Here is a 25,857-nt window from a genome sequence, read left to right on the forward strand (position 1 = left end):
ATAGAGGAAAGTCCTGATAACTGGTCAGTGGTTTTTATTTGGACCCCTGTTTTCTGGGACTCAGAAAATTAATAGAAAATCATAGGTTGCCATGATACAGAGGATAACGGAGGTTGATTGATTTGGGTTTTGTTTTATTTGGGTTTGTCTTGTTTCGTTAAGAAGGCCTTGAATAAGGTGCCTCTTCTAAGTTAGTATCTAACCTAGAACTGAAATTGCTTTCTTCGTTCATTCTTTCATTCAACAGAATGCCTGATTTGAGGAAGCGATAACTAAACTCAGATCTATAGGATGAGAAGACAGATGAAGGGCAAAAGTAAAAGGACCACATATGCAAAGTTCCTACAGCTGTCAAAAGTTTGAGAGAAAGAAAAGTCAATGTGGTTGCAAAACAAAGTCTGAAGAGAAAATTGGGAAGAGATGTGATTAGGAATATAAACAGAAACCCTCTTATGTAATCCCTTGAAGGGCTTTATAAAGGGTTTGAATTATTTTCTTAGAGCCATTAAAGGACTTTGAATACTGAGGGCTTACAACTTATATATTTTAAGTTTACCTTTGTCTGTGTAATAGATGGATTAGAACAGTGGTTCTCAATGGAGGGTAATTTTGTTCCCCAGAAGACATTTAGCAATGTCTCCTCCTAGGAGATGGTTTTGGCTCTCTTAAAGCAGAGGGAATGGAGAGGGTGTTACTCACATCTAGTGGGTAGAGGTCAAGGTTGCTGCTAAATATACTATAATGCACAGGACAGATCGCCTTCCTCCATCCACATAAAGAATTACTCTGCCAAAATATCCATAGTGCAAAGATCGAGAAACTGTGGACTGAAGAAAGTAACAAAGAACACAGGGAAATTAAATTCAGTGACTATTGCAGTGGTCTAGGTAAGAAATGGCAGTACTTTTCAAAGTTGTTCATATTGAAATAGACAGAAGAGGATTGACTCAAGATGTAGTTTATAGAAATACTGATGGAACTGGATTTCTAGTTTTGATAATGGCAGATTAGATTATTCAAATCACAGGGATGAAAATTAATGACTTATTCTGTTTGTGCTGCTATAATAAAATGTCGCAGGCTGAGTAATTTACAAACAGTAGAAATTTATTTTCTCACTATTCTGTAGGTTGGGAAGTCCAAGATCAAGTTGCTGGAAGCTTTGGTATCTGGTGAAGGCCCATTCTTTATAGATGGTGTCCTTACATGGCAGAAGAGAAAGAAAGGGCAAAGCAGGATGAATACTGTCCTCATATGGCAAAACAGCAGAAAAGAGCAAACCTACTCCCCAAAGCTCTTTCTGTAAGGACCCTAATCCCATCCAGGAGGAAGCTGCCCTCATGATTTAACCACCTTCTAAAGGCCCCACCTCCTAATACTATCACTTTCACTTTCACCATCAAGTTTCAACATACGACTTTGGGTGGCACATTCAGACCATAACATCTACTAAGAATCATTTTTTCAAAATCTTTTAAAGGTAATCAAAGACCTAACAAATACACGAGAAATCGATAGACTAACATCCAAAAAGGGATGAAAATTCAGAGACACAAGCCAAATATTTGAGTTTTTTTTTCCCCTGTATTTGCCCATCCAGGAGAGGAAGCCCAGAGGTTGAGTTGTACTTTTAACATCCTCAAGAAGTGTAGGAAATACAAGTCAGTGCAGAGTTTGGCAAGAGTGGGAACTCTGCTGAGCCATCTCTACCTTGGCCTTGCACCCTGACAGGATATGTCGTGAAAGGTAGGTGAAATGAAGGCAAAACAGTGCTTGTACAGATGGCACCCAGCTTCCAGTTATCTGCATGACCCAGAAAAATTTCAGGATGGAAATTGGGTTAGTATAATGTTTAATTACTAATGCACAGATACCTGTCTACAACAAAAATCCTTTCTAGAGAAAGATGGTATTCTCTACACATTTTTCTACAAATATTTAATCAAGTCATGAATAAAACCAAACCTAATTAGATACAGGAGAAGACAAGACTAGCAGACGTAAAATGAATAGAAATAAACCAATCAATACTTCAAATCTTGGAATTTTTAATCACAGAATATAAATGAACTATATTCAAGGAGATAAAATTCAATCCTAATAATTTCAAACAGACTCAGAAACTCTTAAAAAGTGACAAGACAAATGAAAGAAGAAACCAAATAGAAATTGAATAATTGAAAAATACAACAACAACATGAAGAATTCAATGGATGGTTGATATAGTTGAAGGGATAATTAGTGAAGTAGAAGAAAATATCAATAATGAAGCAGGGAAAGACAAAAGGATAGAAAATTCAGAACTGAGCACAGAACAGACAGGGAGAGGTTTAATACACATTTGATTGAGCCTTAGGGAACAGGAAAGAGATAAGAAGCAGAAGCCACATTTGAAGAGAAAATGGTTAAGAATTTTTCAGAACTGCTGATAGATATCAATTTACAGATTCAAAACAACTAATTCCAAGCAGACATATAAAACTGCTTCACAGCTAGACAAATCATCAAAGGCAAAATGAAAATCTAAATTGGGTGAGTGGGTGCCATTCACTGAAATGAGAAAAGAACTGGAGAAATGAAAAGTAAAAATCTAATCCTACAAGTATTTTGCAGCTATAATATAATGAAATTCTTTAGCTAAATCAGGATCATGACCAAATAACACAAAATTTTTTTTTAACTGAAAAAATGGCACAAGTGAGATTGAGTGTTTCTCCTAAGTGCTCTTCTAACATACAAACACTCATCACACATTATTATAGTTATTTGTTTACTTGCTGTAGACTAAGCACTTTGAAAGTAAGAGTAATGTCTTTCATCTGTTATCCTCAGAACAGATTCACTTTGTCTGGCAAAAAGAATGTTCTCAATAAATTTTCATTATGTCCCTCGTATCACTTAGGGCTAGTATTTGGTTGCTAGGAACAAATATCCAAAATATGAGTGACTTAAACAAGATTCATGTTTATTTTATCTCATGAAAATGAAGTTTAAACACAGGCAGTGTCAAGCTGAAAGACAGTTCCTACTTTTACCAATTTTCCAAGTGTATCCTTTCTTATTTCCCATCTTTGGTAGATGTCTTCTATATTTAAAGTCTGGTCATGAACTATAAGACATTCACATCAACTCCAACCATTACATCTGCACTAAGGACAGGAAAAGCAAGGAGCAAAGAGTGTGTTTCTCAAATTGAGTTAACCCTCTTTAAAGTGCCTTTCCAGAAACTCCACCCAATAAATTCTAGTCACATCTAGCATTGCAACTTCTACTGCCCCTACCAGAGTCTTACCTCCTGCAATTTCCTCCGTTTTCCCAATTTGAAACCTATTCTTCTCTCTCTACCCCAGTGGACTAAAGCCACTTCCTCAATGAAGGAAAATATATTTCTAGAGTTCCAAGGAAGAAAATAGAATGTGTTTTCTTGAATGTTCTCAATAGTGCTTATGTTATATAGTATTATTATGTTACAATCAAGTTATTCACTATTAAACGAGTTTCTCTGGCCTAAACTTAGAACTTAGACACCATTAGTACTTGTTTAAATCAGAAAGTTGCTTATGATTGTACACAATTGCCCTAGAAACAAATTTCTGAAACACAAAGCATTTTTTAGGAAGTGTTGGTATTGTTATATGTGCTAGAACTCTGGTAGTGTACAAAGTAGTGCACAGTGCACTTTGGAATGTTTGGTCATTTTTAACTTTTCCCACTTCATTATTTCTCTTGCTATTCTCTTATTGGAATATGCTTGTTTTGTTTTGTTTTGTTCTTAACCAAGGACTTAACTGTGTCCCCCTTACGATTTGAAACATATTTTTTCTCTTGAGCCATAACAGGGGATGACTTGTTGTTGTCTTGAGTGTGGCAGATGGTTCAAACTTAGTTTCCATGTCACAGAACTCAGCTACTAGATAAAATGACACTTGTAATATCCTGCATATTTTATCTAGTAAACCCAATAGTGAGGTTCTATCATTTCAAATCATATACTCTGAATATTTCTTGATGTGAAAATGAATGAATATAAGTTTGCTTGTGTTAATTCCTTGGAATTATAGGTGAGTGTTCATGAATCATTTGAAATATTGTTAATTGTTTATTTCATAAAGATATCTGACATAGAACCATATGGCTTCATTCTGTTATTTTTTTACCTCTTTATAATGGCACATTATAAACTAGCAAAATCTCAGGGCAAACTCTAAAAACACCAAATTAAGGGGACATTACAAGTAGCTTAAATTAGAACTTACACAGAATTTTATAGCTACCCAGTATGTTTTATCATTTTCCAAACATTATACTATATTAACACTAGATAAATACATAAATTATTTTGCTTTGGAATGTAATTCTCCATTTTAGATGTTTGTGGTTGAGAATTTTAGTTTTCTTTTTTTAAGAGTTTTAAATTATAATTGTCAGAATTATTTGATTTTTAAAACTACATACATGTGACATATTGATTTTTATTTTTTAAAAATGAAATAGAAATTGATAAAGTTGGAATTTTTCCTAATATTGTCTTATAAAATTGGTAGAAATAACATGAATTTTGGAGTAGATGGATTTGGTTTTTACTCTTGATTCTTTCAGTTATTATCTATAATAACCTTATGTATGTTATTTAATTTTTCTGAGATTCAATTTTTTTTACCTAAAAATTAGGAAAAAAGTATTTTAAAAAGTCTTGATGATGGCCAATGAATTTTTTTTGTGTGTGAAAAGAGTGTCAATTTTTCCTTCCTTTTCCTTAGGTATATTGTGAGCCACTTCATAAGAACTTATTTTTTTTTCCTTAGTGTTTGCATCAATGTGAAACACACAGTAATGTTTAGTAAATTTTAGTTGAGTTGAAATGAAATAAAATATCTTACAAAAATGCTAGAAATGTGTGGAGATTTTTTTATTCATCCTTGTGGTGTCTACATATTTTCATGTTTTTACTTAGGGTGTACCTTCTTCTAATAAACTTTCTAGGCTGGGTACAGTGACTCATGCCTGTAATCCCAACTCTTTTGGAGGCTGAGACAAGTAGTTGGCTTGAGCCCAGGAGTTTGAGACCAGCCTGGGCAACACAGACCTTGCTTTACGATACACACACACACAAATAGCTAGGTGTGGTGGTACTCAAGAGGCCGATGTAGGAGAATCACTTAAGCCCAGGAGTTTGAGTTTGCAGTGAGTTATGATGGCACTATGGACTCCAGCCTGGGTGACAGAGCAAGACCCTATGTTAAAAAGAAAAGAAAAGAAAACAAACAAACAAAAATTCCTATTTTAATACTACCAGGATGGGTTAGATACCTCTCTTATGTGCTCCTACAAATTCACTCTGTGTCTCCATTAAAATATTTATTATATTCCTTTATATTTATATATGTATTGATTGTCCCACTCACCAGACTATAAGGTCCTTGAAAATCTTCTTTGTTTTTGTATTCCTAAAACTTTGCAGAGTACCTGATACAATGCAGGTTTAAGAAATATTTATTCAGTAAAATTTGAATGAATTAGTCTTCAGCATTTGAACTCAGCATTGTATATGTCATAGTCTCTCTGTTCATTAACTCAAACACTGAAGGAGGCAAGCTCAATACAGAGAGTTTTCTGAGCATGTTTTTTGCCCTCCTAAATTAAAACAAGAGAAACATAGAGACAGCAGGATAATTTAATAGAAGCTTAAATAAATGAGCATAGATAGATTCCCACAGTTGCTGGCTACAGGGGTAACAGAAGTTAGGTATTGAATCCAACTATATTCACTACCTACTAAGACAAAACTCACTCTTTACAATAATATAACAGAATCTAGAATCTAGCATGTTCAGTCAAATAATCTTCAACAGCAGTGCCAAGAATACAAAATAGAGAAAGAATAGCTTATTCAATAAACAGTGTTGGTCAAATGATATCTACATGCAAAAGAATGAAATTGGACCTTTATTATATATGATACACAAAAATCAACTCAAAATTAATTAAAGAGTTAAACATAAGACTTGAAGCTGTAAAACTCCTAAAAAAAATAGGGAAAAAGTTCCTTGACATGGGTCTTGGCAATTAATGTTTGGGTATGACACCAAAAGCATAGACAACAAAAGCAAATATAAACATGAAAATAAACGTGTGGGGTTATATCAAACTAAAAAGGCTTTTACACAACAAAGGAAACAATCAATAAATGAAAAGACAATCCATGGAATGGGAAAAAAATATTTGCAAACCATTTCTCTGGTAAGAGAGCAACATCTAAAACACATAAGGAAATCATACAACTCAATAGCAGTAAAACAAGATAACCTGACTTAAAAATGGGCAAAGGACCTGAACAGACGTTTCTCTAAAGAAGACATACAAATGACCAACAAATATACAAAAATATGCTCAACATCACTAACCATCAAGGAAATGCAAATTAAAACCACAATGAGCTATCGCCTTATGTCTATTAGATAGCTATTATTATTTAAAAAAGATAGAAAGTGTTGGCAAAAATATGGAGAAAATAGAACTCTGGTACACTGTTAATGGAAATGTAAATTGGGGCAACCATTATAGAAAAGTGTATGGAGAGTCCTCAGAAAATTAAAAATAGAACTATCATTTGATCCAGTAATCCTACTTCTAGATATTTATCCAACATAATTTAAATAAAGATGTCAAAGAGATATCTGCACTCCTATGCTCATTGCAGCATTATTTACAATAGCCAAGATATGCAAACTACCTAAATGTCCATGGATGAATGAATAAATAAAGAAAATGTGGCATATGTATATTCAGCAGAATATTATTCAGCATTAAAAGAGAACAAAATCCTGCCATTTGTGACAACATGTATGAACCTGGATGAAGTTACGCTAAGGGAAATAAGCTAGACACAGAAAGAAAAATGCTATATGATCTCATTTATATGTGGAACCTAAAATAATCACACTCACAGAAACAGAGAGTAGAATAGTGGTGGCTAGAGATAAGGGGGAGGGGAAAACAGGGAGATGATGGTCAAAAAGGATAAAGTTTCAGTTATGCAAGATAAGTTCTAACGATTTACTATGCTGTGGCCAGGCGTGGTGGCTCACGCCTGTAATACCAGCATTTTAGGGGCTGAGACAGGCATATCATGAGGTCAGGAGTTCAAGACCAGCCTGGTCAACATAGTGAAACCCCATCTCTACTAAAAGTACAAAAAAATTAGCCAAATGTTGTAGTGGGAAACTGTAAGCCCAGCTACTGGGGGCCTGAGGCAGGAAAATTCCTTGAACCTGGGAGGTGGAGATTGCAGGAAAAAAAAAGAAAAAAAAATTTACTCTGCAGCATAGTGCCTATAGCTAACAATACTATATTATATACTTAAATTTGTTAAGACAAAGAGATTCTGTGTTCTTACCACATCCACAAAAATAACAGTAATAAAAGGCAGGAGAGGAAACTTTGGGAGGTGATATGTGTATGACTTTCATGGTGGTAATGTTTTCATGGATGTGTACTTATCCCCAAACTCATCAAGTTGTACACATTGAATACATACAGATTTTATATGTCAAAAAATATAAAAGCAAATAATATTTTAATAAATAAGTGAATTTAAAAAGATTAAGTGTAGGGTTTATAGAGTATATTTTCTAACCACAATGGAATTAAGTAACAATGAGATATTTGGAGAGTCTCACATACTTGGAAATTAAATAACATACTTCTCAACAATCCATGGGTCAAAAAAGAAAGAAACCAAAAGGAAATTTTTAAGTGTTCCAAATTGAACGATAATGAAATTTAGCACATCTGAAATGACGAGACGCAATTAAAGCAATGCTTATAGGCAAGTTTACAGCTTTAAGTGTTCATAGCAGAAAAAAGCAAGCTTCAATTATTGATCTTTATTTTCAATCTTAAGAAGTTAGACAAAAAGAAAAGAAAATTTAATCCAAATAAAGTAGAAAAAGGGAATGTAAAGAGCAGAAATCAATAAAATTGAAAACAATGAATAAAATCAATAAAGTTAACGATTTAGCTCCTTGAAAGTATTAAGAAAAAAATTTAAACCTAGAAAGACTAAGCATGAAAAAATACATAATACCACTATCAGTAATAAAAAAGATTCCACTATAGACCTTTCAGACATCAAAATGAAAATAAGGACATACTATTACCAATATTACATGAATACATTTGACATCTTTAATAAAATCAACTAATTATTTGAAAAGACACAACTTAGAAGTGAACATGATAATATGGGATATTTGGACACTCATATTACTATCAAAGAAAATAATCTGTTATCAAAAGCTTCCTCAAATACACACAAAAATAAACAAACAAAAACACTCCAGTCTCAATATTTTCATCAGTAAATGTTATGAAATATTTAAGAAAGAAATAATGCTTATCTTACACAAACTATTTCAGAAAATGGAGAAAGAAGAAACATCTCTAAATTTATTTAGGAAGCAACAGTAATTAATTCTGATATCCCAATAGAAAGAAAGAAAAAGTGAGAGAGAGGGAAAGGAAGAAAGAGGGAAAAAAAGTTAAGAAGGAAAGAAAAAGAGTAAAGAAAATAGAAAAATTGTAGATCAAAGTTTCTCCTGAAAATGTATGTTAAAAAAAACCACAACACAAAATATGAGGAAGTTTTAAAAAATGTAGAAAGGTAATGCCTTAGGTGAAGTAGAGTTTATCCCAGGAATGCAAGATTGATTTAACATTTGAAAATTAATAAATACAATACAACATACAACTGAACAAATGAAAAATATATAACGATTTTAATATATGTAGAAAAAACATTTGACAAAATTTCTCACTTATTACTGATAAGAACTCACAGCAAACTACGGACAAAAGATACTGGGAGTGGTGGTTTCCACCTATTATTCCAATGAATATTCCTTGGAAGGCTGAGATGAGAATATTGCTTGAGACCAGGAGTTCAAGGCTGCAGAGAGCTATGATCACACCACTGCACTTCAGTCTGAGGAACAGAGAGAACTTTTTTAAAAAGAAAACAAATTAAAAAAACTTCCTCAATCTGATATAATACATCTATGAAAAAGTCACAGTTAATGCTTTCTCCCCTAAAATTAAAAATAAAAATAAAAATAAAAAAGAAAGTCTCCTTTCACTCTTTTGTTTAACATAGTAGTATAGGAATAAATAAAGGAAAGGAAGAATAAAACTGTCTCTATAGGCAGGTGACATAGTTGTTTACATGAAAACAATTTAATAGAACTAATAAGTGACTTTAGCAAGTTCTCAGATATGAAGTCAGTTTTTTAAAACAAATGATTATCAATATTGTGACAACAAATATTTGAAAAAGAAATTTTTAAATATGGCAAAAAACATATAAATTAAGAATCAATTTTATAAAGATTCAAAAACTTCTACAGTGAAAACCAAGATATTAAAGAAGTACTAAATAAATGGAGAGATATGCTATGTTCATGGATTTGTAGGATCAATAGAATTAAGATGCAAATTCTCCCCAACATAATATGTAGATTCAACACAGTCCCTTTTATAATCCCATCAGGCATTTTTATAGAAATTCATAAACGGATACTAAAATGTATTTGAAAATGCAAAAGATTTATAATAGTCAAATCAGTTTTGAAAAAAGAACATAAGTGAAGGACCTATACTAAATAATTACATTAAACCTTCGGTAATAAAGACCGTAGTCTTGTCATATTGGCTAGGGACAGACAAATAGATAACGGAACAGACTAGAGAGTCCAGCAATAAGCCCACACTTACTCAATCAGTTATTTTTTGACAAAAGCTCCAAAACAATTCTATGAAGAAAGAAAAAGCTTTCAATAACTTGTTCTGGAACAACTGGTGTACATATGGAAAAGAATAAACCACAATAATTATCTCATACCATACATGAAAATTAATTTGGGCTAGGTTGTAGATAAAAATGTAAAAGTAAAACTACAAAGCTTTAGGAATAAAATATGAGAGACTATAATTTGGGAGTTGACAAAGGTTTATTAGACAGGAGACATAAAGCCATATCTATAAAAGAAATTATGAATAAATTAAACTACATCAAGAAGTTGTTGCTGTTCAAATTCTGATTTCACTCTTTAAAATAAACAGTTCAGGGTGTGGTGGCTCACTCTTGTAATCCCAGCACTTTGGGAGGCTGAGGAGGGCCAATCACTTGAGTCCAGGAATTCAAGACCAGCCTGGGCAACATGGTGAAACCCTGTCTCTACAAAAAATACAAAACAATTAGCTGGGAGGCATGGTGGCACCTGTAGTCCCAGCTACTCAGGAGGCTGAGGTTGGAGAATCACCAAAGTCCCGGAGGAGGTCAAGGCTACAGTGAGTTGAGTCATTATTGTGTCATTGCACACCAGCCTGGGTGACAGAGTGAGACCTGCTTCAAAATAAAAAATAAAATAAAATAAAATACAGGCAAGTCACAGATATCAAGAATACATTTATGAGATATATGTTCTGAATATATATAAAGAACTTCTACAGCCACCCAACAATAAAAGACAAACAACTCAATTTAAAAATTGGACAAAAGGCTTGAAGAGACTATTCAAATAGTGAAGCACATGAAAAAGGTACACAATACCATTGCTTCTTAGAGATATGCAAATTAAAATCACAATGAGGTGCCACTCCACACTCACCAGAATGGCAAAATACAGAGTGTGACAATACCAAGTATTTGCAACATTCTGACATGACTAGAACTCTCATATATTGATGATGAGAAAGTAAAAAGGCACTTCACCTATAAAAAAGTTTTAGTTGTTTAGTATGAAGTTAAATATCTATCCTTGACTCAATATTTCTACTCCTACTTATCTAAGAGACATGAAAACATACGATCATCAAAAAAAAAAAATGTATAATAACATTCATTAAAAATTTATTCTAAGGACACAAAACAAGGAAACTTCCCAAGTCTGTAAATTGGAGAAACTTCAGTATATCTATACAATGCAATTCCAACAGGAGTGAAATCTTAATACACACAATATAAATATCACAGATATGCTGATCAAATAAAGCCAGACACAAAAGTGTACATATTTCTGATTTCACTTACATATTATATATATTTATGTTTACCTATATTATAAAAGAGGCAAAACTAATACAAGAGTTAAAAAATACCAGAAATGTGGTTCCTTCAAGGGTAGGATAGGAATTGCCTGGTGAGAGGAGGTACAGGAGGTAACCTTCTTAGGAGATTGAAAACTCTATATTATGATAAAGATAAGGTTTATCCAGGGACATCCATTAGTCAAACTTGTACAACTAAGATTTGTTTATTTTAGGCTGGGTGTGGTGGCTCAGATCCCAGCACTTTGGGAGCCAGAGGTGGGAGGATCTCTTGAGGTCGGATGTTCGAGGTTGCAGCGAGCTATGATTACACCAGTGCCCTCTAACCTGGGAGACAGAGAGACACCTTGTCTCTATTTAAAAAAAAATATATATCTATCTGTCTATCTATCTGTCAATCTATCTATCTATCTATCTATGTGTATATATATACACACACACATATATATTTGTATATATATTTATATATTCATGTGTAAAATTTTACTATAAAAAACTACAGGAATTATAATATTTCAGTGCAGAAGTAGGGATTGGATGGAGGTGTAGATGATATAAGAAGAACAGAGTACTGATCATTGTTGAAGCTGGTGGTTAGTAATCTAGGGATTCATTATGCAATTCTATTTACTTTGTATATGTTTGAAATTTTCCATAATAAAAAAAGTTCATACAATCAAGGATCACTTATATCATCCTCTAATATATGTTTTTATATTAGATCCATACCAAGTTCACATACTTTATAAAAATAGTGTTTGGGGCATACTTTAGTATTTCATTATTTCATTTATAAGGGTTGCTCTATGCATATCTGTGCAAGAAAGTCACTTTTATACAACCCAAGTTTGTCATAGTCTGGGTAATTCAAAGATACTTTTAAATAATCAAACAAACAAGCCAACCAACCAAAGTCAACTTCATGAAGTAAAGAACATGATGGCAAAAGTACGAAGACTCCATATTAAAAATGACAGTTTTAAATAAGAATTGTAAGATCATAGAATTAAGCATCAGTACAATGTATAAATAAAGCCAAACAAAATTGTTCCAATACTAATCAATGCATCAGAGTCCAATAGAAAAAAAAAGAAAAAGAATCCACCCTGAGTATTTAAGACAAGCGTATTTTATGCAGGGGATTGATTACATTTTACTTGTCTGCTGACGGAGGCACAGAAAAGTCAAAGGGGAATAGTTAAGTAACCCAGAGATTAGCAACAAACAGAAATGGGTACTACCACTCTGCTGGAGAGACAAACGGAAGGGACCCATAAACAAAGCCCAGGGGGCTAATGTCTTCTATTGGAAGTTAGATCCATAAAGGGTTTATCCAGTAAAAGCTACAGACAGGAGGAGATGCAGCTGCTTGTGAAGATGCCACCCAGACAGAGAGGTCTGGGTGAAAACTCATCCCACCCTCCCATCTGCAGCCAGTGGCTCCTATTGGCCAAAGGCATCTGACATAGGAGCCTGGGAAACAGACTGTAGAGGATTTAAGAATCCTTAGATCCAAGAAGAGGATTATATCCAGCATAAAGTAGATAATGAAGAAAAAAATAAACATATGCTTTGGCACAAAGCCTATGCTTCAGTCTCTATCAACTGTATGGAACTTTGTCTGTTCTTCACTTTCATGCTGGACGTTGTAGTCAGCACAGATGTTAATGTCTAAATGATTACTTATAAAGCTTTCCACCTCTCTTCTCACTCCAGTCAGGGGTGGACTTACAATAGAGCTAATAACTCATAAACCTCAGGGCACCTCTCTTGCTCCAGCCTCTTCTAAGGCCCTGGGAAAGATACTAGCAATTTTTTTAAAATTTTACAATTGTGTGTCCATAAAAAAAAATTGTATAAGCTTCTTTTCCCATAAAACCTGAATTTGCTCCTTTCCTAACTTCTCATATCTAAGTTAGTGTATTTTTCCAAATTTTCTTCTTTAACTCCTATCCTATCAAATAAAACTAGGATCCTGGATTGGAAAAGCTGGGAAAATTCTAATTCCACACAGCAAAGTGTAAAAAAAAAATTGTACCCCTTATGGAAACTTTCTTTACAATAGTAATCACAAACTCAAGTTCTTCCTGGGATCCAGGCAGATGACAAATGAATCAGAAAGGATAGGTGGTAACTAGGGCAGCCCCAGGGGCTCACACCCAGGTTGAAGTGAGCAACTGTAACTCGGCTCTAGCCAATTGTTGCACAAAATTGAGTTTGCTGTGTCCAGACCTTCCTCTAAAATAAAAACCTGAAATAGGATTTCCTTTTTTCTAAGAAAAACTGTGAATTCTTTTGATTTTTAAATGTACCCTCAAAAAACTTTAATCCACCACTGAGCAAAACAAATAACATCCAGCACGATATTGAACCTCCGGGCTGCCAGTTTATAACATTTTGCTTTACAGACAACATGCGTAACTTGAGAAATTTACGACAAATCTTTATAAGGAATCTGATTCTTTCTACTCCCAAAGTCAAAACCAAGAGAAAGAAAAGAATAAAGCTACTCCAAGAAGTCTCTGTCCAAGGTCTATAACAGGTTGATTATAATTTACTATAATAAAAAATTAGATTCCACAGAATCAGTTTAGTGCCAAGCACTCTGCTGGTGCTGGGATATAAATGTAAGAGAGGTAAAGCCAAAAGATCAGGAGAGGCTAACAGACATATAACTACATAGAATACTGCGATGATAAAATAGCTAACAGGTACTTAGTTACAAGAGCCAGGTACTACGCTCAGTGCTTTTGTCAGTCAGTCAGTCAACAAACATGTTAGGTGTTAGGCCAGTCACTGTTCTTTGTGTTTGGATAAAGCAATGAACAAAACAGATAACCCTGCCTCCTAGAAATTTAGAATCCAGTGAAGGAAGATAGAAAATAAGCCTGTGATATAATAAAGAAAATAAGGTCATGGGGTAGAGAGAGACTAGGCTGGTCAGGAAAGGCCTCTATGAAGAACTGACTTTGAATGGAGACTTGACTTATGAGAAGGAGGCAACCATGGAGGAAACTTATGATGTTTATTCCAAGTGGAAGGGAGACCAGATACTAAAGTTCCCAAGAGGGCTGCAAGTTTGGCATAATTGAGGGACGGAAACGAAGCCAGTGTGACTAGACTAAGGGAAGAGAAGAAGAAGATGAACACAGAGAGGAGGCAGGGTCCGTATGGCATTGTAGACCGTGATTGGTAGTGTGAATATTCATCCACTGTGCTCAAGGAGCTGCTGCTTTCAGCAGTGTCCTAGTGTGTTTTGATTTAAGCATTAAGGTCACCCTGGCTGGCCAGTGGAGGAGGAGGATCTCCGATGTGCAGAGCTGATGGTGGCCTGAACTAGAGTGTACCAGTGCTACTGATGAGACATGGGCATATTTCTTATATATTTACTTTTTTTTTTTTTTTTTTTGAGACAGAGTCCTGTTGCCCAGGTTGGAGTGCAGTGGCACAACCTTGGGTCACTGCAACCTCTGCCTCCTGGTTCAAGAGATTCTCCTGCCTCAGCCTCCCAAATAGCTGGGACTACAGGTGCATACCACCATGCCCAGCTAATTTTGTAATTTAATTTTCGTAGAGACGGGATTTCACCATATTGGCCAGGCTGGTCTCGAACTCCTGGCCTCAAGTGATCTCCCGCTTCAGTCTCCCAAAGTGCTAGGATTACAGGCATGAACCACCACACCCAGCTTTATTTACTTATTTTTAATAGACTGGATATATAGTCTGAAGGCGAGACCTAAAATAAAGTTGATAGCTTGATTTGGAGCTGTCAGGATCTGCTCAGGCCACCACCACTGGCAGCACCTCCATTACGTTTGCCTACTAAGTTATCACCATTGATCATCCACCTTCATGTCGGCACCATATCCAAGCCCCATTACTATTTGTCGTAGCTGCTGCTGGGCTAGACCTTAGGTCATTTATAGAGACAGTAAGTTAAGTATTTCTCTTTATTAAGTGGTATGGAAATATTTCGATATTGTAACAACTGTTATAACCATACTAAGTCATACCAGCTGAATATCAATCCTAGACTAAGAAGTTGGAAATCTATCCTGTTTGACATAGGACACTGGTAAACATTTCTGGTCAGGAGAATGACAGGATTGAAGGAGGATTTCCTACTAAAGGTTGTGCTGGCAGCTGTGTGCAAGATAAGTTAGAGACTGCAGGGGCAAACGGGAGGCAAGGAAATCAATTAGCAGGTTATTTCAGAAGAGGCACAAGATAAGGTGAGAAGAACACACAAATTCCCTAAAGGGTTTTGCTGTGAAACGTAGACCCTGCCTTGATAGGAGGAAGATAATGTAATCCCTTCCCCCTTCAAATTGATTTTTTGGAGCTTTGTTTTGTTACTGAGGGTACCAAGTGAATATATCACTGTCACCTACATGCCCTGTGGATAAACAATAAAATTACCATCAGTGCTTCCTCTTTCTTGAAAGAAAGAACTTTAGAACTCTGCGGTATGGAATGGGCTAGATTAGGAGTAAGTTCCTGAGATAACTGGGTACTTTCCAATGACAGAATCTTTCTATGAATCTTTGACATGTTGGTTAATCTGGTGGCCAGGGAGAGATTCCCACCTGACTTGAAGATGATTGAAAAATCCTTAAAATATAACTTTGCTTATTTATGAATATCAGAATAGAAAAACAGAGAGAGAGAGAGAGAGAGAGAGAGAGAGAGAGAGGTGACAAAATACTAACAATTGGTTAGTACTTTGGTGAATCTAGGTAAGAAGTATGTAAATCATTATTGTATTGTTTTACAACTTTTCTACAGTTTTGAAATATTTCAAAATAAAAAATGGGGAGGGAATAATGTACTAATCATGATTTCTGGGAACTAGCTGATCCTTGTTTTTGTAGTTTTCGTTTTAATGAGTCATTTTATTTTCACTCTTGGAAAGGTCTCTATACAGGTTAAAAGATAAAGTGAATCCCAGGTGTCTAAATCAAGGAATCAGGATTTTAAACATTACCTGGTGTCAGCAGCCTTTTTCCTTCCTGCACTCATTTCCCTGTTATTACACAGGCAAGGATCCTTTGTATGGCTATAGAGTTTCTAAAAAGGAAAAGCCACCTGTGTTCTTCTTTACCATAATAACAATTCAGACTGACACAGAAAATACTCAATCTAATCATTAGATGTTTTGCATTATCTATGTATGATTTGTTTGTTTGGTTTTCTGATAATTTTGAAAGTGTCTGCTGTGTTGAACAAATTTGATATAATACTTAAGAATGTCAGAGTATACTTTAAATTTCTATTTATTTTTCAGCCCATCACTTTGAAATACAATCAGTCCATCACTTTGAAATAAAAAATGTTTAAATCATCATAACTTCTTTAAGCTTGAACAAATTCCAGTGCAATTCCAGTTACTGTTGGAAGTCCAAAAATAACGTTTTTGCATTGTGATTTACTCATACCTTAAAATATTAGATTGAACCACATGAAATCGACATTTTGTAGATCAAAAACAGTCAAATATTGATACTTTCATATGATTCTATTAGAATCAACACATTTCTTGCAAGATTGACATCAGATACACATATCATTCATATTGCCTATTATATATAATTTCCTCCCTGAGGAAAGCTCATAGTTTACAGAAACATGGAGACTTATAGTTTGTAGAACCTTAGAGTGTGTCCCCAAAGCAGTTTGTTAAGATAAATATAAATTTTCAGATAAACTTAAAAATGATGTTGTTCAGCATGTAACATCCAACTCGTTATTTTGTTCCATTATTTCTGGGTTGGCCGTATTGAAAGAATAGAAACTATTGATTTAGGTCAGCTCTTTGGGATTTGTTTTTGCATATATATCAGTGACCTGTACACATTCTAGAACTGTTCTAATACCTTTATGGTGGATCCCATGATTGGCGTCATCAAAGCATACCACTTCTTTGCCTGTCAGTAAAAACCCCACTGACGGTGGCTGAAAGTTCACTAAGTAGTGTTAATCTATTGGGCAACCTATATATTCTCCTTTCATTTTTTCCTGAATTACAGCTTCCGATAACCCTGACAGGTGAGAAACCATGCATTGAATCCTCTTACTCTCTTTTTTTTAAACAAGTGCATATTTTAAATTTAGCATGTATCATACTTAAATGCCAAATCCTGAACCCCCCTTATGATGCAATAGGGCATAGATTATCCTAACTGCTCTGGTAAGTGCTATAAAAAAGGTCTATGAATAATTCTCATAATTTGGCCCACTTACAACACTGGAATATCTTTTGCTTGACATAGAAAATATATTTTCCTCTCAAATGATTAGTGTTTCCCTTGGATATTTCTTATTAATATCCTTAAATATTGTAGTCCTGAGAATTGCAGTTTTTCTAAAAGCAGAAAATTACACAGATTTTCTTTTGGAACCAAATTCTCTTAACAGAACATAAAATATTGGTGCTTCAGTACAACATAGCTGTTCTTTACCATTTCAAACTATAGTGGCAAAATAAAGAAGTAACTGAGATTTGGACTTGTTTACTTATTTAATCCATGAAATTGTTTTTTATGCCAGGTGCTCTGAAAGTTCATTATTCTGGTAAATAAAGAGTTTCTTTTTTCTTTTTTTGACAAAAATCTCACATACTTTCTAATGTTACCCAGTAGTAAAATTGGCAGAAGATAGAAGAGACTGGAACAAAACGTCAACTACAGAAGGAGAGGAATGTAATAGGAATATTACAAGGGAGGCAATAAGAAGAGTATGACAGGTTATGATAAGGATGCTGCTAAAGAAATCTGTATGCCCAATGCAGACACACAAGTACTGACCAGTGCTCAAGCCTCGTGTTAGTACTACCAGCAGGTAGCATGGTGTAGTAGCTTTGAGCTTAGATGCTGGTGACACAGTATGTGGGTCCAAATCCTGATTGCAGTTGGGTAATCTGAGATCAATTGTTAGTCCTCTGTGCCCCAGTTTGCTTGGCAATGAAATGAATGTAAAAACGGCATGTATAGGAATGGATTAAAAGGACTAAAAGTGATATTCCAGGTGAAGCACTTAGATCTTAGTTTTGATTAATTGCCAACAAATGTTAGCTATAAAAGTGAGCTATATCTTAGTAATTTGTTTTCTATTCTTTACAGTAGAACTTCCTCAAACATACAAATAAACACAATTATAATACTTGACAACAGCTTTGGAAAGAACTCAGAAAAATTAATTATATGGATTCAGATGAAGCCAAATGCATAAGCTAATTGGATCATATAATGATTGGGCAGCTATTATAGTTTCAATATACTCACCTACAGAGGTGCAATGTGCTGTAGTGGGCAGATGGCAAGCTTTAGCACCAGGTAAGACAGGATTCTACTTTTAGTCATGTGACCTTGGGCAACTCATTTAATTTTCCCAAGACTCAGTTTCCCAACTTTCACAATAGGGATAACAATACCTTCTTTGCAAACTTGTAGAATAAGCAGTAATAACCAGGAGAGTACTATGCATATCATAGGCACTCAGTTCATGGCAACTCTCATTTTTCTTAAGGGAAAGAGGCAGGCTATTGGATACAGTGAGACTAGAATATCAGAAACTTTAACACACAACAAAATCAATTCAACAAATAATATTTTTAGTTTACTCAAAGTTTCTTTTTGTGACCCTGCATTTTTCTTTTATTGTCTTAGACATTTAAGCTTTCATAACTCCAAGAGCTTTGAAATTTAGGTCAAATAAGTTTTAAAAATACATCCCCTAAACAAAAGCTGTCCTGTGATCCTCATTATTGAACCCTTATTATGCATCTTACACACGAGTCTTATGGCAGACCTAATTCCGATACATCAGTACTCAGAGGATTTTAGATATTACTAGATTAAAAAACAAAAGCAACAACTGAGTTTCAGAGTGGTGAAGCATGTTGCCCATAAAGCTAGGTAAATATATTGCTGATATTTACCACATTCTTTTGCTGTGCCAAGTACTAAACTGAGTAGTTTACATACATTATCTCATTTAATTCTCAAACTATCCCTGGAGGCAAATATTATCATTGTCATTATTTTATAGTTGACAAATCTGATTCTTAGATATGCACTATCCAAAAAGTAACCATTAGCCACATGTATTAGTTCATTTTCACACTGCTATAAAGAACTGCTCAAGACTGGGTAATTTATAAAGGAAAGAGGTTTGATTGACTCACAGTTCTGCATGACTGGGGAGGCCTCAGGAAACTTACAATCATGGTGGAAGGGGAAGCAAACATGTCATTCTTCACATGGTGGCAGGAAGAAGTGCCAAGTGAAGGGAAGAAATGCCCTTCATAAAACCATCAGATCTTGTGAGAACTCACTCACTATCACAAGAAGAGCATAGGGGAACCATCCCCATAATCTAATCACCTCCCTCAAGGTCTCTCCCACAACACATGAGGATTATGGGAACTACAATTCAAGATGAGATTTAGGTGGTAGCACAGCCAAACCATACCACCACATATGACTACTAACATTTTAACTTAATTTAATTAAAATACAATTTAAAATTTAGTCTCTGAGTTACACAGGCCAATTCCAAGTGCTCAACAGCAGCTACTGCATTGTTCAGTTCAAATTATAAAACATAGAACATCTTCGCAGAAAGTTCTATCAGGCAGCCTGAGTTTAAGTAATCATGTAAGTTCATACGGCTAACACATGGTAGAACCAGGACTCAAATCTAGGAGACATGACTCTTAAACTTGTCCTGCTATGACTATGTAAAGCAAAAAGATAAAAGAAAGTGTGTAATTAAATCTAGGTGACTATATATAAAGCAGTTTCAGATGTTAATTAATTGAAGAATCCATTATTGGGAGTTGAATTTTCATAGATTAGCATGGTAAGATGTCTGTTGGTGACTAGAAGGTAGAAGATACAGAGGCACAAATATTTGTAGCCTGATAAAAGTGAACCAGTAGACTAAAAGAGATTAGGGAACGAAGAACTGATGGGACGAGATTGAGGTAACCCTATAGGTGATTGATTTCCCAAACACTTCAGGTGGTCAAATACAAGCCTCACAGAGCAGGTGAAGATGATTCACTCAACTCCTCAAATGTCTCTTCTAAACCAAAAACCCAGGATTCAGCTCTATGGTAACACCATTTTTCAAAAAAATTTGTTACTTTGGACAACTGGTTCTTAATTGGGAGCCATTTTGACCTCAAGGTTACCTTTGGCAGTGTCTGGAAATATTCTTTGTTTTCAAGACAGAGTTACATGCCTCAAAGGAGAAAACAGGGAATTACCATATCATCCAGCAATTTCACTTCTAGGTAAAGGGAATTGATTTAGGAATTCAAGCAGATATTTGTATACCCATGTTCATAGCCACATTTTTCACAATAACCAAAAAGTGAAAGCAACTCAAGTGTCCATTGTCAGAATGAATAAACAAAATATGGTATATACATACAATGGAATATTATTCATCTATAAAAAGGAAGCATGTTGACACATTCTGTAACATGAATAAACCTCGAAAACATTATGCTCAGTGAAATAAACCAGTCACAAAAAGACAAATATTGTATGATTTCACTTACACGAATTACCTAGAGTAGTCAAATTCATACTGACAGAAAGGAGAATGGTGGTTACCAGGGGCTGCAAGTAGGAGGAAATGGGAAGTTACTGTTTAACATGTATGGAGTTTCAATTTGGAAAAATAAAAATATTCTGGAGATGGCTGGTGGTGATGATTACACAACAATTTGAATGCATTTAATGCCACTGAACTGACTGAACTGTATACTAAAAATTATTAAATGGAAAATTATATATTTTATATATATATAAACCCCAATTTAATAAAAAGACTGGGGTGTGCTACCATCATCTAGTGGGTAGGGGTCAAATATCCCACAGTGCACAGGCCAGTTCCTACAACAAAGAATTTTCAGTAGTGCTGAAGTGGAGAAATCTTGCTTTTACAAAATATTGAAAGAACAACAGTTAGAGACTGTCTAATGATATTGGTCTTTTCACTCTTATGCTGTTTTTTCACACTCAAGCCACTTTCCTGATTTCATCAGATTTCATTAGCCAAATCAAACTGTTAAAATAAAAGCAGAGGTAGCAGAAAAAGAAGAAGAAAAACCTGCAAACAGAATTTGGAATTCCCAATTTCTCATATATATATATATGAGAAATTGGGAATATATATCATATATATATGAGATATAAGGATGTATAATATGTTATATATAATCCATATGTTATATAATTATAAGATATATTTAAAATACATATATAATTAGAAGATATATATATCTCTTATAATTTCCCCAACAAAGTCTGAAACTATATAAGACTCCCCATATTGTCATGAATACTTCGTATTTTGTTCTATTACCAGGTCTATTCTATGCATGTGCATTAACAAAGTTTCTTAGCAAAGAATGTACTGTTTCAGTACATATTGATCTAAATGTATGTAATCTGATTGAAATACTTAGGAAAATCATAAGTCTTCTAAAGCTGTTTTTTCTACAAATAAAAAGGCATCCTGGGTTTTAAAATGTCTTTATTTCTCCTGTTTAATGTCACAGAGAAATCTCAATGATGAAGAATCGTTTTGTCACTGCTGCTTATACTATCATTTAAAAGGGAGCAATGTCTCCTGTTAAATAACTAAGGCAAATTAAAACTTGAATGAACAATGACAATAAAGAAAAATTATTCTTTACGTTTTCTATCCATGAGGCCACTGGATCAATAGCCTTTCAATTCAATCAAATACTGTAAACCTCCAATGAAGTCCAGCAACCAGTGAGTAATATTAGTATTTTTAAGAAATCAAACAGTTTATTTGATTGGAAATGATTGAGGCAATTGTATATGTGTGTGTCGGGCCACAGCATTTGATAACAGGTTAAATACTAATGAAAGAGGACTGGAGTTTGAGAAACAATGGCCAAGGGAAATTCAGTATTTTGTTAATTTATTATTTATTTATTCCTCAGTTTTGTTCCAGAAGAGGTTTAAGGCAGCTCTAAGTATTTTTATAATCTGCATACTCTTGTCTTATGTTTGTGAATATTTTATAGACTGGGTGCTAAATATTAAATTATTAAAGATCATTTTTTTAAAAAAGAAAAAGAAATAGAGCAGCCTAATATCTTCTAACTCCAGTGAATTATTTTATCTTGAAGACTATTAGCAGACAAGATGGTACATTTTACTTGCAATTCATTTGTATTCAAGGATACTACTACTATAGAAAATTGCTTATTTAAGTAGAATAAAATGTGTTCTGAGTGGACCCTGACTGGTTTTTTACTTTCTGACATCCATCTGCCCTTCTAAAAAACACTCCGATTTCTTTTCTGAGAATTTCTTTCCCTCCATGTTATTGTCTTAGTGGGGGTGATAAATCCAGGAGCTAGAAAATCATGCCTTCCTACTGGGGAGTCACTGGAGCTGCTGGGGGCTCTTTCTACCAAATCTTTCCTGCATCACTCAGTTACAGGTAGGAGTTAGATTTACAGTCTCAGCTTAGTGCGTGGATATGCTGCCCAGGACTTTGAATCTTAAGCAAGTGATACAAGGATTGAAGAGACATTTGGAGTTGAGTCATCCTGGTGGCAGCAGCACAACAACACTACAAATGCTGTGAGATATTTCTCTAGTTCTTGGTTCTCAACTTTCTCACTCTTTCTTCTTTTTTTTTGAATAGTATTTTTATTTTTATTTATTTATTTTTTATTGCATTTTAGGTTTTGGGCTACATGTGAAGAACATGCAAGATTGTTGCATAGGTACACATATGGCAGTGTGATTTGCTGCCTTCCTCCCCATCACCTATATCTGGCATTTCTCCCCATGCTATCTCTCTCCAACTCCCCACCCCCAACTGTCCCTCCCCTATTTTCCCCCAACAGACCCCAGTGTGTGATGCTCCCCTCCCTGTGTCCCTGTGTTCTCATTGTTCAACACCCACCTATGAGTGAGAACATGCGGTGTTTGATTTTCTGTTCTTGTGTCAGTTTGCTGAGAATGATGGTTTCCAGGTTCATTCATGTCCCTACAAAGGACACAAACTCATCGTTTTTGATGGCTCCATAATATTACATGGTGTATATGTGCCACAGGAACACTTTTACACTGTTGGGGGGAGTGTAAATTAGTTCAACCATTGTGGAAGACAGTGTGGCGATTCCTCAAGGACCTAGAAATAGAAATTCCATTTGACCCAGCAATCCCATTACTGGGTATATATCCAAAGGATTATAAATCTTTCTTTCTTCTTTTATTCCTGCTTCCTACCTAAGTGTTCCAATTACTTTGGCTGTGTAAGAAACCACCCCCAACTTACTGGTTTAAAAGAATAACAATAGCAAAATCTGTCTTTGTCAAGATTCTGCACTCTGGGGGAAGTATTAGCAGGGACAGCTCAGCAGAGGCATCTTGTTTCTCTTCTACTCTTTTTTGCATAGGGTGGCTCAGAGACAGGGTCTTGAAGAATTGCTCAAATGTCTGGCACCTGGTCAGGGAAGACTTCAGCAGCTGAAGTTCAGAACAGATGGGGCCCTGTGAGCATTTCTCACAATTTTAAATGGCTTATCCAGCATGGTGGCTAGAGGGTGGATGGACTTCTTAAATGGCAGCTCAGGGATGCAAAGATCCATGCCTCAAGAGAGATCAAGCAGAAACCCTATCTTTGTTTTATAGATGACCCAGTCTCTCATGTTATATGGTGTCATTTCTGCACATTCTTTTGATTGCAGTACTGTAGAAGTCCATTCAGGCATTAGGGCAAAGAACATAGACACACACACCTCTCAGTGGACTACAGACAATATCACACTGTAAGAAGAACATGTGGGACAGGATATATACTAATACAATCAACTTTGAAAAATTTCCTCCACCACATCAAGCCTTCTGATAGATGTAATCCTGTTAATTTTCAATAAACTTTCTGTTGCTGATCTTAGCCAGGGTCAGATTCTACTACTTATAACAAAAGAATCCCCGTCTAATAGAATAAGGATCTGTTTTATTAAACCCTTGACAATTAAATGCCACTTTAGTGTTGGATATTTAATTAGCATCACCATTGAGAAGTTGGTACTTATTCATTAATTAATTACTAGACATACCTGTGTGACTAGGAAGAAGGCTTTGCTTCACCGGTGGACGACTGCAACTGCTTTGTCAAGTTTCACTCCACTGCTGCAAAATAGACATGATTATAAGAAAAGAGCTGAGGCAGAGAAAGGTTATTTGGTTTACTACAGATGGCAATGGGGAGTGCAATACTTCCAGAAACAGACCCAGAAGTTTTCATTCCCTGGGCCAGGCTGGAACTATTAAATCACATAGAAATACCAGGAAAAGATAAGCTACATGAACCAGTGATTGCTAAACTAAACACTCTGGTGAGTTCAAAGAGCCCTTAGGGCCTGTGGTTTATTTGGAAAACCAGAAAAAAAAAGCAGTGAGAGAATGGTAGAATAGAAGCTCAGCTACATATTCACTTATGATTTTATCTTAACCAGGCTAGTTTGAAGAATTTACATATTAGGGGTTCATGGGTTTATGTGTGTGTACATATATGTTTGTGTGTGTTTACAGTCCTTTAAGCTTTAAGAAAAAAAGCTTCAAGACATGTATGTAAATATTTTAAATAAATGTATGTCCCAAAAAATATTATCAGTCATCAAAAGATCCTCCTAAAAAGAAAATAATTTTGACATAAAAGCACATGAATAGCAACAATACAGTTAGAAAAAATAGCAAATGAGATAATTAATATATAGAATGTGATATTGCTTTATTAAAGATGAAAAATAAATAAATACAATAAATAATAGAGTGAGAGAGTAAGTTTATTGTTTCTAGGAACATTCCATTCCTCCTTTGGGACTTATAAGTCAATTTTTCTTAAGATGACAGAATGTTCTAGAAGATTTTTTAAAACATAATTGTTTGACCACCTGTACTTCCAAACTCTTTTTATTGATAACACTGTTGGAGGTAAAAGAGAAAAAGAAAATATATCCATATGATTCTAGCCACTGATGTTTTTCAGGATTTAATTTTTACCTTTAAGTGTTCAAATATTATATTTCATCTACTTTCAATCTCTCTTTCTCTAATTCCATTTCCACCTCTTTTACTCTTTGGTTCTTTTCCAGAGACCACTCTTTTCAGTGACAGACATCTCCATGGGCTGCTCTTTGTGACCACCGGCTGTGTTGTGAGAACTGTTTTGGTCTTGCTTTTCTTCATGCCTGTCAAAGGCCACAGAGTGTGGAAGCCTGCAAACACAGCCTGAATCGGCACGGACCCCAGAGACTCTCAACAGCATCTTAATAAAACTTTCAATTATCTCCATTTATACACAGTATTTCAGTTGTGGGTGACACACTTCATCAGAACAAAATTATATTAAATAATACCTTGAATGAAAAGGTCCATTCAAACAGAGAAATAATACAGAGAATTATACCCAATATCTTGTTTTTTATTATATATTATGAATAAAATCACTACCAAAAGCCAAAAAAAATTATCAATGTTCTTTTTAGAATCACAAATGTCCCAAAACCTTTGATTTGAAAACCGCTCGTGGCCGAAGGACCTAAGCTGTCTTGCAGAAAATTCTGTGTGTTAAAACACTTGTAGGGGCTACTTTTCCAAAGAAATGATTATTAAAGGACATTAGTAAAGCATCTTTATATTGGCTAATTTTAGAGCTATCCTTTCATTCTTTATTCTTTGCATGTGT

The 25,857-nt window shown here is 34.8% G+C and overlaps 1 long non-coding RNA gene across 1 annotated transcript in view; it reads right to left on the reverse strand.

Moving 5' to 3' along the window:
- The window catches only part of LOC135270105 (uncharacterized), a 49,461-nt gene that overhangs the window by 11,779 nt on the left and 11,825 nt on the right, over positions 1-25,857 (reverse strand). Inside the window, exon 3 of the long non-coding RNA XR_010338339.1 lies at positions 24,227-24,299. This is a non-coding gene — a long non-coding RNA (uncharacterized LOC135270105). The remainder of the gene's footprint in view (positions 1-24,226; positions 24,300-25,857) is intronic.

Source organism: Aotus nancymaae, unplaced genomic scaffold (genome assembly GCF_030222135.1).
Source record: "Aotus nancymaae isolate 86718 unplaced genomic scaffold, 86718_ANA_hifiasm-v0.15.2.pri h1tg000059l, whole genome shotgun sequence".
Taxonomy (NCBI): Eukaryota; Metazoa; Chordata; class Mammalia; order Primates; family Aotidae; genus Aotus; species Aotus nancymaae.